Source organism: Cupressus sempervirens, chromosome 2, assembly GCF_028749045.1.
Source record: "Cupressus sempervirens isolate cs-2001-9-10 chromosome 2, ASM2874904v1, whole genome shotgun sequence".
Classification (NCBI taxonomy): domain Eukaryota; kingdom Viridiplantae; phylum Streptophyta; class Pinopsida; order Cupressales; family Cupressaceae; genus Cupressus; species Cupressus sempervirens.
Window position 1 is genome coordinate 43,739,933 of NC_143119.1, and position 15,305 is coordinate 43,755,237.

Consider the following 15,305-nt stretch of genomic DNA (forward strand, 5'->3'; position numbering starts at 1 on the left):
TGCCTTAGTTAATGACTACTCCTTTACACTACCTCACTTGACTAGAGGAATATTTTACCATTATTTTTTGTACCTCCCCTTGTATCTTTCTTTTTCTCTTACCTTTCTTGTGTCATATTTCATCTGCAAAACTTTACATTTACATACAACTATAAAGAGTTTATGATTTCATTGGTTTTAGAAAGACAATTGGAGCATTTCTTCCATTTTGTTCATATCATAACATATTTGTTAACTTTTTAAATTTAGCCGCTATGGACAATGTCTATGTTGATATTCCAATTGTAGAATCTCTGCGTATGTATTTGGAGGAAGTGAATGCCCGTAGACTGTTTCTCATACTCCTTTTTAATTCTTTTCTAGATGGACCATATGTTGACGCAACAGCTTAAAGTGCAAGACCTTCGTCATGAGCTGGCTAAATGTGGTCTTGATACTTCCGGATATAAGCCTGATTTGGTAAGTATTTTCATCAACTGTAATTACAAGTAGGTGGATCTGATGCAGTTATTAGGTCATCTATCTAGTTGGTTGTAAGATATAGTCACCCAAACTATAGGTCATTTTGTTTTTCACAATATATTATACAGATTAATCTAGACTTGGATCAAAAACTCTAGAAAGTGAAGACACATTTAGACAGAATTTATTTTGACATTAAAAATCACCTAATCAATTTGCAGGTAATCGAACTTAATGAAGCTATTCAAAATGACTTAAAGGATGACAACATGTCCAGTTCCAATATTAATATTGCTATTGTTACAAAAGCAAATGACACAGACCCATACAAACAATACGAAGATATATATAACAAAGTTGGTACAAGGGCTACAGCTAAAAGGGACTCAAGTATTTGCTCCCTAGATAAAGAGAACAAAGATGGAGCTATTCCTAAAAAACATAAACTTGAAGATGTTGGGGGCAAGACAACCGAAGGTGCTGACAACAAGAGATTACAGGGGATAACTAGAAAAAAATTGACTTCCACATTGAAAGATTAAGATTGTAACATCAGGTTATTCTACAAGTACAAATCAGCTGAATTTAATCTTCTAATTATTAGATGAGATATATCTAAACTAATATTGAAGTAAATCTAAAGTTTTGAATCCATTTTAATTACTAAATATCAAATTTATTCTAATATTTGAGAATACTGAATTTTAACCCTAATCTAAATTATTGTAAGAAAAACTCCATCTAATCAATTTATGTTACATCTAAATACATGGAAAGAATCTTTCAGTTATATACATATATAAAGAAACTTAAATAAACAAAGATACGTACTGATTTTCTTGAGAGACTCTTTCAATTAATTGATTAAGCTCTGACTTTGGTGAGGGGAGACGCATTAACATAGGCTTAACTTCCCAACCGCGGACCTTTTTACTTATCCCCACAAGTTCTAATTAAATAGAATGGCCCTCCCTACCCTGAGGTCAGGCTTGCGACGTTCATTGATCCAGTCATTGGAGTACTCAGGTGGGTTGAGGTCCCAACAGCTATTCGATTGAATAGCTGAAGTATCAGGACAACAACGTGATCATTTTGTTGTGGCATGAATGCCCTTTTATCGCCCTGGCCAGGGATTCCAGAGGTGGGTTTTTATAACCCGATCTCCACCGCTCAGCTTGACAATTAATTATCAAAGTGGATTTACACGAGCTAATAAAATTATTTTGATTAAAATTAATTATTGATATCTTTCTTGTTTTTCTTGTGTCAGGTTCATCTACACCTCACACCATCAATAGATCTTTAGATCTGTGATTCCTCGGTGCCTAAACTCATTATATCTTATTCATAAGTTTATGATTTTGCATTCTCAGACTTTCCTTGGTTTTCAAAGTTGATCATTATTACTGATTTTGGTTGATTGAGGCAGAACAGTTCATGACACAATTCTACAGATTCATGACACGGGATGATAATGGTATAGTTCTATATTCAAAGTATTGTTGATTGAAGTGGTAATATCAAACAAAAATGAGATCAGAAGGCTTAATACTATCATTGTTAAACAAATATTTACAAATTCTATTTGTTTTTCTACAATTATGATGAGCACAAGTGTAATATTATGACTCCATCTTTACACATAACTCCTTCACTCTATTTCAGCCTGACTCAAAAGGAAAGAAGACATAAAAAGATAGAAAATCATGAGCAAAGGAAAATAATAACATTTTTAATACACCATTACTTGTCTTCAGTTTACTGAGCGCCCTACTTGTGAAGTCTTCAACGTAAGCTGAATCTCAACTCTCAGAAAATGTGTAAGATTGGCTTCATGTCTGCTCAGATAAATGATTTCGTGGTTAATCAAAATGAGGTTGCAGGTGGTGAATGTTTGGCAGGAGTATTGAGGGATCTAAATGGCAGAGAGAGAGACTTTCATTTATCACCAACTCAGATTATTGATAGACAATAGCTGAGACCATGGTGAGAGCACGAACAAGCGGGAACATTTTTTACTGTCCTTTGAAAATGACAAAGGCAGTATATAAAAGATATTGGTCGACCTTTCATCTCCTGCCGTTACAAGATTGAAAAATGATTGAGATTCCCATCGATTGGAAATATGAAACGTTGGGATAAATGGTGAAATTTTTTATTAATATAATTTAATGTTATATTATTATTTTGGTTAGATTATAGTTAGATATATTCAAAGTGACATTATTGTATTATAGATCCCAATATAATAGTGCCACTTTGCAATAATTTAATTGTGATTCTAATCAAAATAATGATATAATATTAAATGATATTACTTATTTAATAAATAAAGGTAAGAATTCTTTTTATTTAAATTAATAATTTTGTATTATTTTAGCTCATGTAACTTTCCACTTTGAACTTTAATTTTCAAGCTTAACAACCTTGCCATGGCATCTTTTTGATCAAACCTAATATTCCTGATAACTAGGTCACATGATAATCCCATTCTGGCTGGCCTCATTTCGTAATGCTTCCCCTCCTTCTCGAGTCTTTATCCTGCAACCTTCAAAACAATCATTCTCGCCAAAAAACATCAATTTCATAATTCATAATTTGCTTAAATAATATCGTTAGGAATTTCATCATAAATAATAACTGATTGAACAACGGTTAAAAACTATATTCATTTCATATGAGCATAACAACTATAAACTATATTCATTTCATATGAACACAATGACTATAAACTATATTCATTTCACATGAACACAACGGCTATAAACTATATTCATTTCATATGAACACAATGGCTATAAACTATATTCATCTCACATGAACACAATGACTATAACTACCATGATGGAACAACAACTAACTTCACATGAACATGAAAATTTATTCTGGTTCAATGGCTCTTTTTAACTAAAGAGAAATTAGGGCAAAAATTGGAATGCAACAAAGATGAACTAGATTCTTCCAAGCACAAAGAAAACAGAGATATCAATGAGATGACTGTTGACGAGCTTCGGCAGGAGCTTTCTATGCATGGATTATCAACTTCTAGAACTAAAAAGGTTCTTGTTGGAAGACTTGGTAAAGATATGGACACAATGCCATTTATAACCACAACAGATGATTCAAGCACTTCACAAGATGTGAAAGGTAAGGGCAAATTTTCAAAAGCTGAATTAATGAATTTAGTTAAAAAACAAGTTTTAAATCTCTATAATGTTCTTATTAGCTATTTTTTACGTATGATTATTGTTTCAAGGATTTTTGTTTTGATGATGACATCAAATTTCTGTTGGTTAGGTAAGAGTTGCATGTTGGATATTTATATGATCTTTGAAGTGTTTTTGCTATCTGTAATGGAGTAGTAAAGAACTTAGACAGAGACTTGTCATTATTGCTACTGCAAAATTGAATTATTTTTAACTGAGTATAGACCTCAGAACTCTAAATCAGGAAGGGCAGCATTAAAGTTTCAACCATCACATACTTCCATATATAAATGAAGGATTGATGTGCCCCTATTTTAAGCATTGTTATCTATGGAAACATAGTAATGGTTGGATTTTTTTGTGGACGAGTGGCACAAAAATCTCAATTGTGGTCAGACAGACTTAGCCGATGGTTAGTAGTGTTCCTGAATATTCATTGTGTGTTCTTGTAAGTGCTGATTTGTCCAAAATTAGCTCAGAAAATATGAGACTGTAATGCAAGATATATAGAGTGCTAAGATGACATATCTATGTAAAGAAGAAGACAGGCTTGATTTTAATCTATTCATAATCTCTTCAAATAAGTAGCAAATACAAAATGACCTTTGGTAGAGATATGCTGAGGACATGATTAATTATTGGAATATATATTGTAAAGCTGCCCATTTCATGGTCTCACTAGGTTTTTTGTTTGTTGCATTTGATTTGTTATTGTATTCTAGGGAGTTCCAATACCTAAGGGTAATGTATTGTGCATGGGTCAGTGATCTTTCGATCTCATTTTTCTTTTACTTGTAAAAGTAAATTGGCTATATCTCCTGTACACATGCAAAGAATATATATTGATTCATTCTTAGTATTGATTATATTGCTGCGCGACATTTGTAATTTCAGAGACTCTCTTGATTGCCATCATAAGACTTTAAAAGATAGTGGTTGGTTGCATCAAGATCTCTCAGGGGATGTTAGATTTCATTCATAGTATAGTTGGGGTGAAGTAGGGCTGCCCTTTGTCTCCTACTTTGTTTGGATTCTACATTGATGGGCTAGAGCAGTTCCTTCAGGTGAACTCCCTCCCTTGGGATGATTGTTTCTTATACCAGGTTTTTATTTCTATCTTGCTCTTCCTAGATGATGTGGTCCTAATGGCCTCTTTGTAAGGCTCACAAAGAGTCCTTGATGGCCTCGCTTCTTTCTGCGATTTACAACAATTGATGATGAATTTGAGTAAGACCAATAATCTCATTGTGATATTGCTATCAAGATTTAACTGTTAGATTTTTGAGTCAAACTCATTGACCCATATTTCATGAGTAGTGATTCAACATGAATCCATCTCTCATGAGTTTGACTAAAAAATCACACAGTTAAATCAATAGCAATATCACAATTTGACTTGCTATGGAAATTATCTCCTACTTATCTAATAATCTCATATTTAATTTAAGTTTTTGACTATTAATTATTTTAAACATATCTTAAGTTTTTATTATTAAATAAAAAATATTATAATTATAAATTTAATATGGTAGTTTTCAAATATTTAACTATTGAAACAAAAAGGAGTCAAGAAATAATGTTTAAACTTAAATATATAATATAACATGTATATATATATATACTTTTAAGGCCACTAAATTTAAAATTTAAACATTCATTGGAGGATCCATTTCTGAGAGAGGGAGATAGCGAAACATGATTCTAAGACTTTGGATATTTGATAGCTAGAATGAGGCTTAGTTTCGTAGGTTCTACTTGTAGATTGATATATTTTGATCTTTGAGACTTTTGGATACATATTTGAGATGTATTGATTTGGATATTTATATTGAGAGACCACGGTTTTGATGTTTGAGACAATTTTTATATAGTTGGAAAACTCACAAAAGGCAAGAACTCACCAATGCTTGAAAACAATCGGGAAAAACTTGACCAATTTTTGCGAAAAGCTTGGTAAAAAACTTTGGATCTAAAAGAAATTGCGTAAATTTGATTAGAAATACATTTTCTTTGCAAAATTTAATCATAAGATGCATCCAATGAATTAGTAACTATAAATTAATGAGAAATAAAAGAAATAAGTTGAGTTTAGATATATTAATGCAAAGTGGGTACAAATCACATTCTAATGAGGAATGCTGACAACAAGAGGCGTGGAAACAAAGTAGTAAATAGTTTCTATATAATTAAAAGTAAATACATCATTATAGTTATATCTTCCTCTTCCCAACTCTAGTAACAAATAATGGAGAGGGTCTAGTCCTAGAATCTTACTATGGGCGTGACTATTCCTCCTCACTCGATATCTCTGGTGATGTATGCAGTTTGTTCTCCATCTTGGATTTAGCTCCTCCTAGAACTGGTGATGACTCATCCTCCTCATTTTCCTCAATGTCATCCCATGTGAAACCAAATCCACCGCCCTCCTCCATAACCCACCTCTCCAAATTGGTGATGTCATTCTCTGTAAACAATGGTGGCTACTCTCATTGTAAGGGTTTATATCGTCCAAATCGATTAGACTTGCTACTGCTCCTTGGGCCTTTCTTATGCACAACCGAAGATTATATTGCACAAATACAAGGTCATTAAGACATTTTGGGTTACTTGTTTTTGTTCTTTGTGTGGATAGCCACACATAAGCTCCAATTGTGTGCACAATGGGATAAGCTACAAGGTTGGCATTAGCTTATGAGGGAAAATATTTTGAGATGGACAGGGGAGGGGTATTTCCACCCTGATGTTGCCACTAGCATTTGGAAAATAAAATATTGAGAAGTTAGAAAACAAAGAGAAAAACAAAACTATAATTTATCAATTACTTCAGATCTAAGTTGTCTGTTTGGATTTGAGCTTGGATGTGGGTTTGAGATTCAAGTTCTAAATTTGTTCAATTTTTTTGAGATGGGTTCAATTTTGTTTAGGGTTTGTTCATACAAAAAAAGTTTATATATATATATATATGCATATGCATTTTTTGTGTATGTATATGTATATGTTTATGATATAGATGTATATACATGCAGTAGCAAATAAGTGCATATACCACTATGCTAATAGTAAAGCAACATAGCAAAACACACCACCATATATATTAATGTTCTACTCCAAATAACATATGTTTTACCTTTTTGGCCTTTTAAGTGGTCTTTTTTAGGGTTGGATGGTTGGATTGACTAAAATAGACCCCACAAATTTTTAAAAATGTAAAAAAATCCATTTTCGGCCAAATTCAGCTTGGTTCTTGTTGCAAATTTGTATATTCATGATAAAAATGGAAAGAGTTGTGCCAAATTTATTTGATATAATTTGGACAGACTTTGAAAGTATTCGACAAACTTTTGCAAGGATTGGATTAAACTTTGAGGTTGATGTTGATGTTAGTTTTGTACCACTACTTAACATATAGCAATTGAACACTGGATATGGAATATCGAGTCCTCAATTCCTCTCTTGAAAAGATAATACTGATGAAGACATAAGAAAAAACTCCAATGTTCCTCACACTTGTGGATACTAACAAAGTATATCAATGTGATTTGTTGGTAATCACGTAGGCGGCCTTATGCTATTTCTTTATGGATAGCTTGGACTTTTGATGAGATGGTGGTGATGATGATGGTTTGATATGAGTTCCAAATGATGTTGATGGAGACGGTGATGGTAATGGGAGGTGTGTATACCAATGATGTTTTTCTTTACTTCCTTCTTCAAAGGTCCAATCACTAAACCTTTTTCTATTCTACTTCCACTCCTATGAATGGAAAGATTAGCAAATGGATGGGGATTGAATCTAATGAAAGTTAACCAGTGGCTCTACCTCCATAGATGCATTGATTCAAGCGAAAAGGACCAGTTAACCACACAAGGCTTCCTAAAAAATTGCTAGGATGCTAGTGGCCTACTTATAGATGCCTATCAAACATCCACTAATACTACAATGCAACTATTCATCTACTCTTAATCTTACTTGGCAATTTCTTGAAATGAAACTTTAACAACTTTGAAATGAAATCTAGTTCTAACTATTGAAAGTAGAAACCATGCAACAACACCAAAACTTCTTAATCATGATGCAAGTCACACCAATGATAAAGAAAAGAAATTTTGGCATTATCTTAGAAACAATTTTCTCCGACCCTTTACAAATGAGAGCAAATGGCCTTATGTAGAGGCCAAAATTTACAATCGATGGTAGAGATAAAGAGGCAAAATCAATAATCCAGATTGGATCCTAGAGACTCTAATTAGGGTTGCCACCCCATCAGCCAATGAGAAGATGCCACCTCATCAAGGGACCAATGAAAAAAGGGAAAATGGCAACCAATGAGAAGGCACCAAAATGGTTGCCAATCAGAATAAGACACTTGTCCTATCCAAGAAGAAAGAGAAATTGCCACTTGGGCATACATCAAATGGTCTTCTAATATAAATCTACCCTTTTCTTTCATCTTTTTAGCCAAGGCAATGAACTTGGCTAGCCTTTTGTTGACTTCCTTCATGGGAGGACAAGGTGTATGTTTCATCTTGAGCTTAGCTGAATTCATCATGCTGCTTGTTGCTTGTAGTGTCTTCTCATGGTCCTCCTCATCCTCTCTTGCATATTTGATAAAGGCATTGAGGGAGGCAAGGGTGCCCAAATGTTTCTTTTTGATGGCAACCTTCCTCAACTCATCCAACCTTTATCCCAACTCTGTCTCATTGATTCTCTCCTCTTTGATATCTTCAAAATCAAGTGCCGCCCCAACATCGCTCATCATGGTTGAAATGGAAGTGTCCACGCTTGGGCTATGTTGTGCAATCGCATTCTATATTTCCTCAAATATTCTCAATCTAGTAGTCAAGGCAACAAACCAAGACTTTATTGTACTCAAAACTCCTTCATTAACCAACTTGGCTCTTTCCAAATATTTCTCTGGTAGCTCAATGAATGCCTGTAACTTGGAATAGCTAAATACTTGACTGGAAGGATATCCTTCCGCTCCTCTTCAAACAATCTAAATTTATCTCTTGTAGCCACTAATGACTTGAATGTTGAGATAAAAGAAGGCAATAAATTTTTCCTGTCTTGGATTATATCATGGATCCAATCCTTGAGTTCATGCAGCCGAGCCGATATCTCTTCTATGTTGCTCCCATTGTCTTAAGAAAGGGCTGCCTGGTGCAACTGTTGGATAGGCTAGCAATCTCTCCAATATTTGTTCTCAGCTTCCAACGTTATGATCCTTTCATTTGCCTTTCTCATACTTTCTCTAATTGAAACTATGCCCTCCTGGATCTCCTCACATTCCATGTCATTTTTGTTTCTTCTCAAGTTATGCTCTACTATTCGATATTCCTGAGTTGCAATCTCATCCAATGCCTTGCTAATCATTGGTATAGCAATTTGAACCTTTCGGTGACCATCATTGTTGCTCCTCATCACCTTTGCCATTGTTTTTGTCATTTTTTTTTAGTTCTCGCTATCACCCTTTTCCATTAATCCTTGGATGTCCTCAATGGTTCAGGCATTTACTACCTCGCCTATTGGCATAAGTATTTGCCTTAACCATAGTGGTGCAGTGCATCTCCCTAAATTTGGATTTGGTTCAACTAGAAAAGCATCACCAATGGCCTCGGGTGCCTAACTTATTTCCTCAATATCAATCGGTCCATCTTCTTCTCCACTAGTAACTGCCATGTCATCCCCACGTTCGTTCTCTAAGAGAGGAGAGTACTTGGTGCTGTCACTATAACCACTTGATTCTGAATCAGAGCTCACCTCTACCATGGCCCCTTTTTCACTTGTGTTATCTTCTTGGCCTCTAGCCTCAATTATGCTTTCCCTTGACGGTGTTGCATTTTGTCTCTTTGTTGGAGGTTCCTGTTGTTCCTTACTTTTCTTAACCTCCAAGGCTCTCTTCTTGCTTCAAACTATTTTTTGCTGTCGGCTACTTCACCCTTCTGTCCGACTCACTCCGCTGGACCTCCCTTTGGCTTTATCTTCTCATAAGTAAGGTGTATTCTCTGACTTTGTAATTTTCTTAACTTTCCATTGTACCATGACTCGGTGTGTAGATCAACTATCCTTGTAACTACCTCCAAGGAAGGATCTTGATGATTGTTCCAATCCACTAGATTTAACTTCATTCCCTCCACTATATCATATTCTTCTCTTAGCACATTTCCATCATCCTCCAGTTGATCGGGAATATCAAGGCCTCTCCATCTAATATATTTCATCATGTTCACTGACAATCTTGAGAAAGCTATCTTTCTGATGCAGGAGCATCCAGAGGTATAAGGGCAATCCTGTGTCACCCAAAAAAATGTACTTAGACTTAGTTTCTGTTTTATGTCTTTACATTTTTGGATACCCATTTGGCTCAAATAAAGGTTCCAACTCTCATAGTTCAACTATCAGTGCATGTGAAAATTCCAAAAAAATAGGAGCATGCAATTTGACCATCATTTTGGTGACCTAGAAGGTGCGACTTGGCCAGATGAATGTAATTGAGATTCAGAGCATTCTAGAAAAAGAATCAGGTCAAAAGGCCCCACGGTTTGAAAGTTATTGCAATTTTTTGGGTTTTGGAGACCTCCTAAGAATACTTCAAAGTCAGGTTTGGGGCATTAAATGACCTCAAAAAGGGACAAAAAATGGGGGACGAGTAAAGCTTTTCCATAGAACTATAGAGCGCTTCGAGAGCTTTCCAAAAATGTAAACGGTTCGTCAATCAGAGCTACGGTTCAAAAGTTATGCCTCCCAGAAGTTCGGCTACTGTTTCTGGATTCTTCTAGATTTGCACCGACTTCTAACGCAGCTTCTGGAACCTTCTATTTTGTCGGTGGATGCCTACTAGCACTTTCTAGAATGTACTTCTAGTCCTTAATCCTCCGGGGTCTATTTAAGGAGATTTTTGGCATTGTAAAAGGCAGTTCGGATTGGAGCTTGAGAGGAGGTGCTAAAAGGAGAAATATTCTCCAGATTTTTGCTATTGTAAGCCCATAGGGCATGTTTTGAAGTTTATTTTCTCTGCACTATTTGTACTAGCTTATTTTCTCAGTTAATATAATTCCCCCTTTCTATTGTGTCTATTCTGTTGCTGGGTCCTGTCCCCATCACTTTCTCACATGAAAGTCATCCTGGGCATTAGCTCGAAAATATTTTATATTAGGAACATGTTTAAATGCATGTCCGTGAGATACCTTGATAAGACCGTTAGGATCAAATTCTTGCCTTGGTTTGTACTATCCTAGATGATACCATTCCAATTCCTTCTCCGCAACTACAAAGGTGACAAGATTGGGGCAACTATCATTGCTAATTTTGAATGAGAAGGTAATCCCTGTCTCACCCTTAAGTTTCATTATTCTGTCATAATGCTCAAGTTGTCTAGCCAATTCCATCAAAACTACTTTTTCGGGTGGGTACCTTGGAAGTCTCATGGAACAAATTGTGCTTCCTACTACTCTAATGTATGTGAATTGTGAAAAATGGATGAACCAACTCCGATATTTCTTAATCTTTGCTTTTGCTTCTAATGAGAGCCTCTTAGCAGGTATCCTTTGTAATATCCTTACTATCTTCATGGAAAAGGCATCACAAAACATTTTATAGTCTTTGTTGTTTTGCAAATGAAGCTGTGGATAGCATTCATGCACCACACATTGCTTCGGCCCATCACCAATTACTCCTAAGGCCTTAATCCCAAGATTTTCATATAATCTCACAATCAGATATAACAGATAGGACCCCCATATAGAATTTCTTTTGATTTTGCATGGTCCTAAGTTGCAATTCTAGATTCTTTCTTATGATCCTAGCCCAATAAAATATTCTTTTTCTTTTTTTAATTTCATCAATAAAGAAGTACATCCAATTTTTGAATTGCATACCTTGAGCTAGGCCCATGATCCAGTTGAGAAGCACAATGAGATCACCATATTCTGATATGAAATCTGACATGGTGAGCCTTGATGATGTGGTAACTCCTTTCTTGCCCTCGTGTAGCCAATCTTGCTTTAGATGAATGAAATAAGCCTCTTGGTTATCCTAAAATGACTTGGCTACCTGATCCATCATTACTGTTGTCATACTTTTGTACTGAGGGATGTTAAATGCTTCTTCAATCACTTGTCTGCCGATGTTGGCCAACACTCTCTTCCCTTCATAAAAAATGATGGATTTACTAACCAAATCAAACTTGGATGCACATTCCATGACCAATTTTGGACAAGGCAAGGTAGGAGGGAAGGATGCCACATGTACAATTCCACTTTTGTAAATCTTCTTTGCCATGGGGGATTATCCTTCCTTTAATTTGTCCTTTAGTTGTATCATGTTTATTGTGCCGATATTGGTATCACTTATTCACCTCACTTTCGAGAAGAAGGTGGTATTAAGTATCATGTCTTCCTTGTCTCTTTTGGTATTCGTTCCCTAAGGGTTTTTGCTCGCACTAACATCTACCATCCTAAACACTTATTTCTACCCCTTTATTCTATGTGATATGGACTACCTTTATCGATCTCCTACCTTCTATCTATCAATGGATTCTAACTTATTTTTGCCACTTCGTTACCTTAGGATGGACTACACTTATATCTCCCAACTTCATTCCTAGGGTGGTCTAGCTTATTTTTGCTTTGCCCAGTGTCCTATCATGGAATGTACACTTATCTCTCCAAACTACAACCTATAGATGGGATGATGAAGTGGTGGATGATGAATGCAAGAAGAATATAAGGGAAATGAAACCAAGCAAGAACAAGGAGTAAAATCCGGTTTAGACCAATCTTTAGGTCTAAAATGAATTGAATTTTACCTTTACCAATAGCTGGGCCTTCTTTGAAGTTCAGATCAAACTTTAGGAAATCAAACCTCCTTGCAAAAAATTAGAATTTTGATCTTATTCAAACTGCCCACACTTTGCCAAAAATTAGACTTTTGATCATGTGTTTCCTCCTCCAAGTAAAATCACTCAGATCTGGTGCAAAAAAAATCCCAGCCCTTTGCAAGAAAATCAGTCCTTGAAAAATTGCCACACACATGAAGAAGTTTTAGATCTACCACAAGCTGCCTAGGGCAGAAATTGCAGCCCTTTATGCAAGTAGGAAATTGATGCCAAACAATGACAAATTTGCTCCAAGGAAAAAAAAATTTGCCAAGTCTGAAATTGTCCTCCAAGAGAAAAATTGCCTAGTGAGAGAGCTACTCTTCCAAGGGAAAATCACCAAACACATGAAAGCTGAGATGGAATGAGAAATGAAAGAGGGGGAGCCCTCTTATACCACACTTCCTTTACTCCCTCAACCTGGCCGACTAGCCCTAGAGGACACAAAATATTAAATTAGATCATTATTGGTGGTCCAAATTTAAATGCCAAGCCAAAAATAATTTTGCCTATAGTGAAATTTGCACATTTAATTGCCGGTTAGAACCAAAAATTGCAAAATAAAATTAAGAAAGCCTTGGAGATGTTAAAACTTTTCATTTAATAATGTTTTAGGTAATTAAAATATCATTTAAAATCGAATTTGGCAAGCTAACATCGATTTTTCAATTTTAATTTACCAATCATTTTTAATGTTTTTAAAATCTTCAAGGCAATTTTTTCTAATTTAATGCAAAATTTTGCAATTTAATCCTTTTTTTTTTTTGTTGATCGGTAAACAGCCAAGGCCATGATAAATTTTATTAATAGCAAAAAGTAACAACAACTTTCTCCGTTCAAACGGGCACTGGTAGGAAGGAACGCAGAAGAAAACCTCCAGTCTAGCCCGGGATCGAAGTCCTATATTATTACATCTCATGAAAGGGGCATACCCCAGTGACCTACATACTATTTTATTATAATTACATTAAGATCAATGTATGGATACACCTTTGACAATTTATTTCATCCATTCTCCATAAAGTTGCTGCTACATAAAAGAGGACCGAATTTGTTACATCCAATTTCCATAGAGTTACTTCTATCTTCAAGTGGATCAACCTTGACTGCACCCTGCAACATTACATCTCTACCAAAATAATCTATCCAACTAGCTAAACACCACAGGAAGTTAGAATACAAAAAAAAGTTCTAAATATATTCCTAACAAATAATTGCTGAATCGGATCTCAAATTGACACAGCCAGTAATTACAGTGGGACTAGAATTCTGTCAGATTTTGGAATGCTATTTGAGAAAAAACAAACTATTCTAGCCATATTCCACCTATCAAAGACAAAATACAGACCAAAATTTTGGCTAAATAAAACCTATGTTAGAAAATAAGTAACATAGAATTTCGATGTCATACCCATAGATGATTCCAATATAACCATAATCTCCTATACCACCTAAATTAAGCACATAATTATTCTTCCAACATAACCTTCCTCTATGTCTTTAAACCATTACCATAGATAAGAACTTACATAATCAAACCCAGACAGGACAGAGATATGTTAAAACAAATGAACTAGATGGAAATGATCCAGCTAACCCTTCAAACCGCTCCTTACTACACCTTCCATTTAAAATTACAGAGATTCTAACCAAAGAAACCACCTCACAAAACTACCAGTCATCCAAGATAGTAAAAATGATGTCAGAATCCCACTCAGAATTCAGGGATCCTACAACTTGGTAATGACTCTAGAAGCTACAATAAAAGGCCAGCCTGAAATCATAAAGTAATGAACCAGTCATCAAGAAAATGTCCATCTTTGTAATGCTTTGAAAGGATTCCTCGTAAACATTCTTAAAAGAGTATTGTCAAAGCTTACAAATCCTTTACCAGACAAATGAGATCCATTCTTTAATAGATCTTGGGTCAAATATCTGATTTAATACTTTTGAATAAATTTCAAGTTAAACATGAACATTAAATAGACTTATGATGGTCAACGCAAATGAGCAAAAATATAAACATAACCATAGCCGAGACAGTGACAATTATCCATTTGCCAAAGAAATATCAAATAATGACAGACATCTATATTGCCTTTGTGAGGATACATACCAATCTATAGTCTAGATCCTAGAATAGAACTACAGAAGCAAAATACAAGACTTGAAGCAAACATACCCCATTCAATGCTATAAGGATTCAACTTTGTATTCAAATCTGAATACCATACTTCAATGTATCTTCCTCTAGCTACAAACCTTCTAACTCTTGAATAAGCATAAATCCTACTTCATCATACCAGACATTAAAAATTCTAGGCTTCAAAATTAATACCGCATGTCCCAAAAAAATATTTGACCAAACAAAAGGAAGTTTCAGGAAATTATCCATAAAAGCATTTGCATATACGACAAAACCCACCATTCCATATATATATAAACACCAAGTTCTGTTACCTTTAACTACATTTAAGCATTCTCTTAATACGTCTGATGCTACTAGCAAGAAAACCCCTAGTGGGTCGAAACAGTCAATACTTAATTTATCCTTAATGTATCTATATGAGATTAGAGTTTTAGAGTACTTGATACCTTTCCTATCTAATATAGAAAAATTGGGCTTAGAATACAAACCCAAGAGCTTACATACTGTATTCTTATGAAAAAAGTTCAAACCCTAATTCAACATTCAGTTCTCTTCATCCCTATTCCTTTCCTATTTGCTCCACGAAACCATGATCACCTCTGTAACATCATC

At 34.9% G+C, this 15,305-nt stretch overlaps 1 pseudogene; it reads left to right on the forward strand.

Annotated features, from left to right (window-relative positions):
- Nucleotides 1-363: 363 nt before the first annotated feature.
- Nucleotides 364-15,305, forward strand: part of LOC149570982 (poly [ADP-ribose] polymerase 2-like) — a 91,114-nt pseudogene continuing 76,172 nt past the window's right edge.